The 5,000-nt window shown below is 39.8% G+C and overlaps 1 pseudogene across 1 annotated transcript in view; it reads left to right on the forward strand.

The window, feature by feature from the left end:
* The first annotated feature begins 1,597 nt into the window (after nucleotides 1–1,597).
* The window catches only part of LOC115537632 (crystallin J1C-like), a 7,601-nt pseudogene continuing 4,198 nt past the window's right edge, over nucleotides 1,598–5,000 (forward strand). Inside the window, exons 1-5 of the transcript XR_003974838.1 lie at nucleotides 1,598–1,721; nucleotides 2,305–2,379; nucleotides 2,876–2,940; nucleotides 3,691–3,873; nucleotides 4,260–4,359. The product of XR_003974838.1 is annotated as a crystallin J1C-like (transcript). The remainder of the gene's footprint in view (nucleotides 1,722–2,304; nucleotides 2,380–2,875; nucleotides 2,941–3,690; nucleotides 3,874–4,259; nucleotides 4,360–5,000) is intronic.

Here is a 5,000-nt window from a genome sequence, read left to right on the forward strand (position 1 = left end):
AGCCTATCACTCCACTCCAAAGTCTGCTGGGAGGCCATTCCATCCTACTCTTAATAGCGCACCGTGCTTGGAACAAGATCACAAACACACACACCATCCTTAGTCCATGGGGGCCGCAAACAGTGTCTCCGCACGCCTTCCATTGTTTATAATCTGCCCCTCTCATACCTCCTTGCCAGAGTTTAATTTATAGAGGTGCACCCTCATCGGTCATCTGATCCGCTGACAGTGCCTGACTAACCCCCCCCCCCCCCACTTCTGTCAAGGGCATGCTATCACCCTGCCAAGAAAGCAAATGACATTTTCCTGTTTATTTGTCGTGAGGTACTTATCTGCATAGTCACAGTTGTACCTTTCTACTCCCAATTGATACCTTTTATGTCGATTCAAAAACAAAACAATGAGGACTATGTGACCTGAAAAGCACCATAGTAGACCAAAGCAGGGCGTTTGTTCGTTGTTTTCTATTTGGTATTGATTGCTCTTCTGTATTGAGTGCCGTGGCCCCTGATAGTAATGCTGAGTTATGTTGGTGGAAGTGGATCAGTGGTGTTCAATGGCACCTTGGGCCCCACAGTAGCTACAGGGATAAGTGGGGTCTGCCTCCTATTTACCGCTGGACGACCCTCAGGGCTGGAGGTTCACTCAGTCACACTCAGGGGAATGCACCAACTGTTCTCCACACAATAAGGATGTTTCAAAACAAGAGTTGGTGTTTATCATTTCATAGATTTGTTTTTATGAACCTTTTGTTTTGCCTATCTTAGAGAGGTATTGGAGACTTTGGACAATCTTTTTAAATGCTGTTTTATGCATTTAGAAAGATGACCAAGATTATCAATATGGTCAAAATCCTATAGTTGAATAAAAATTATATGACTAGACTATATGACTAGAGTGTACACTGTACCGTCCATTTAGCAGAACACACCGATTATGAACAGTGGCAAATGGTTACTGTGTCTCTCTGGTTTAGGATACTTTAATAGGATTTAGATGGATTTGGCCTTTGGATTTCTATTGAAGCCCCATATGGGGTAAGCAGGTAATGCATGCTGGTATGCTGCCACTGACAGTGGCACTAATGTGTGCAATTCAGGCCTTCCGTTTACCCCAAATGTGTCAATGTGTAACAGTGGTTTTATGATTTTTGTAGGCCTATACTATCCTTGTACGTACGTACTGTGTTGGTCACATGTTCCCAGAAGGGGACATCATTGCACATCACATCACTTTTACACATAATTAAAATAAATTAACATTTCATAACCTGCAAATTGCATTGCATTGCAACGTAATCTGAAATATACAGAAAACAGTTGTTCTTTCATGGTAATGACATTGATTTGAAACCTAGTAAAGGACTAATTTAATAAGAAAAATGCAGTACCAAAAGTATCTGATACTAGACCATTCTAAATAATTTACTCAGCATTAAATGTTATAAAAATATTGAATATTTTTTAATTATTGTGAAAGGTTGCAATTAATGTACTTTAAAAAACATTTGCCAGGTTTCAGTTTAGGTATTAGGTTATAGATGGTTAAGCTTAGGGGAGAGATGGTTAGGGTTAGCCAATCAAAGTGCGTTCCTTGGCAGTTTGGGCGGGTCTAACACAAAAAAGCATTGGATCCATGATAAGACATCACATAGCTGACAGCAGTGCTGCTCTGGTTCGTTACCACACTGGGAGTTACGTGTGAAACACAGGACTCACCCGGTAAGATACTATACCTCTCCTGTTTTATTAATTGCATTGGTGGTTGTGTCCCAAAGTATATGCCACAGACTTCATGAGATCGGACAATTCAGAAAAGAGAGCGAGACTAACTATCAGATGGCTATTTGAGTATTCTGTTGTAGACATGGTATAAATGCACATTTCTGTATTGAAACAAAGTTTTGGCAACGATGAAATGTGTCTGTTTCGCGTATCTTATTACCTTTTCATATATTTTTAGGTGTGTGTGTTACTTTAGTATGTTGAATATTATTATTATAAGTTTTATTCTAATGACATTTAATGTCTTCATTGTTTAAATTATAAATCTGCTCTTGGTTATTAACATGCATATTTCCCATGCCAATTAAGCTCTAGCTAAATAAGCAAGCTTAACAAGCAAAATTATGGTCGAATTGAGAGAGAGAGTGAGAGTGCCACGCACACACACACAAAAGAAAGAGAGGAAATGTATTTAAGCTGAACATGGTTTTTTCAAGCTCCAAAGTTTAAGCGAATAAATAATTGTAAAAGGATATGATGTCACATTCGATACACATTCTATAACATTCTTTAACCACAGACCTCCAGATGGCGTCGGACCTGGCTGACAGAGCCATAGGGGCCATTATCGGGGCGGCGGTGGCAGATGCAGCAGGTAAGATAACTTGTTGGGAGAGAGGGTCTTCAACACTCCTTCTATCATTCTTCAAGTAGAAAAAGCTTAATGGAAAATACATGGTGGACTTTCTGCATGCAAACAAGCAGTACACTAAATGCAAATAACCAACAATAATTAAACTGTTGTCGCGAGGCTTTGCTCCAGCTGCAATCAAATATCAGATGGAGCCCGTAGTGGTATGATCGGATTGCCATTTTCTGATATAGATATACCGTCCAGTTCGCAATACACAGTCGCATTAGCAGAATCAACTGACCATTCTTCATCTGCGGCAGTCATCTTGTTGTTGTTGAAAAGGCCTCAACGGCTCCCATCATATTAGATAAATGGTTGTGACTTGGTCAGTCTTAATCGCACCAGGCAGGAAATATTTTTGTATGGGAGGGGAGATAGAGCTTATCGTTGGATATTGGTTGATCGTGGTTGGAGGAAAACTGACAATAGAAACATTTCAAATGCTCTGATGTGTCAGACAACCCTGTTGCCGTGTCTCATTATATTATCAAGTCAGGAGGGACCAGCATCTTCAATGAGAAGGCACCCCAATCACCCTAGCAGCATAATCAGTGAGAAGCATGCCTGTGAAAGACATGTTTTCCTCACCCGATACACCTGGACATTCTGATATGCTTTGAGTTGTCCTCACATGGCCTGTCCAAATCATGATCACTTGCACAACTCAGTTAGGTTTTAGAGTGCGTACAAAATGTCCACCGTCACACGATTTAAAGTGATATTTTATTATTGGCTTTGGAAAAATTACAAATTTATTCAAACCTTTTTCCACATTTAAACCATTAAAACCATAGATGTAGCAAAGGCAAGCAATGCCGTTACTTTTTTACATTTATATTGCAGAGTTTCGCAAAAAATAAATAAATACAGTGCTTTAGTTTAGTTGCACTTTAGATTGGGTAGTGAATGAATCACACATACAAAACAGCTAGACGCTCACATCAAGCTTGGTTGCTGCAAAGCTGTCCAGGGTGCGTTGAATATGAAAAATAGAATAGGGGCTGGAACGCATGCACCTCAACACCAGTGCACACACACCCTCAAAGTGTATCGAATTCAACAAATCAGCCCATTAACTAGATGTGTCAGCGTCTGCCATGCGCTCTGGAGCCCTGCTCTGGCTCTTTAGATAATTGTGATGTGCTTTAAACAAATTGAATGTAGATCACAGAGAAATATTGAACATCAGTTAGTTTGGCTATCCCATATCTCTCCCTATGGACCTAATGACTCACTCTGTCTCTAATGTCTCTGTCTCTCTCTCGCCCTCAGCCCAGCCCCATGCATTGGATCTACAACTTGGACAGCCTGAAGGAAGTGCTGTCAAAACTTGAGCCCTTTTCCAGAGTTTCGCGCTGAGTCAGCAAATCCTTTCTACCGCAGGGAGACGGGGGGAGCAGACGTGCTACGGAGACCAGGCCTTCGTGTTGCTGGAGTCGCTGAGTCACTGTGGAGGTACAGGACACACACATACACACAAACACACAGAGCCAACTGTTAATCATTTCACCTTCTAGTGAAGAGAGCCCATACATGAAACTCGGATGTTGAAAAGCCTGCATGTTTAAAATATTGGATCAATACAGGTTACATCTGATTATATTTAAAGGCTTTCCAAAAAATAAACACAATCAGGTCAGCAATCCACACATTTATAACCATTTTTGATTTGGGCCACTCCGAAACTACCATCACACTAACCATCCTCCCCACTATTGGCAAGGGTGTTTATTTACTATTTTGTACTTTGCAAATATAACTTATTGTCTCACTTATTTTCATAAAAATATATGAAGTTTATTTAATATTTAATATTAATTGATAATGAAATGCCTGAGCAGATGTGAATGCAGAGGACCTGACCCAGCGCACCTACAGCTTCTTTGGCCCAGGGACCGTGTTACGATCTGCCACTCAACGACCCCTACAGACAGAAGGGAGGTAGGCTATGAGTACGATGAGAGAGCCATGAAACATGAAGAAAGTATGAAACACAGTGAAGTGGTACAGAATAAGAATATATGTACAAAAACATGAACTAGAAATCAATAGGTTTTACACATAAATTAGTCATAGACTCCTACTTTAGACCACTACATTATACTGAATAAACTTTAAGATCAAAGTTATTGCATATGTCATTTAAAATAACCACATGTTGTTATTAAAAATACCAAACAATATGCACATTTGTATTGAATATTGCAAGAAATAGCACAAGTGATTGTAACAAATGTTATGTACATCGTTACAAGACAGAGAGGACTTATGTGCTGCACACAAGTGGGATTTACTTCTGCCCATGAAACTTTAAAAACCCTATATATCAAATCGCAACAATTCACAAGGGGTGAAAACAACACATAATTGGTGACTGCCAAAGGGATGCAAGCTTCTGACCTTGAGAAGCTCAATGACAACACTGTTTCTCATGTTCTCACGAAACTTCCAACTTCCCGTTCCATTCAACGTGTTCCACAATAGGTCACACTGATGTCCTTGTTTTGAATGAGAGGTTTTTGCTAACTTAAATATAATAATCATCATTTGAATTATAATAATAATGACGATGAGTTTTTTAT

The sequence above is a fragment of the Gadus morhua genome, chromosome 23 (assembly GCF_902167405.1).
Source record: "Gadus morhua chromosome 23, gadMor3.0, whole genome shotgun sequence".
NCBI lineage: Eukaryota > Metazoa > Chordata > Actinopteri > Gadiformes > Gadidae > Gadus > Gadus morhua.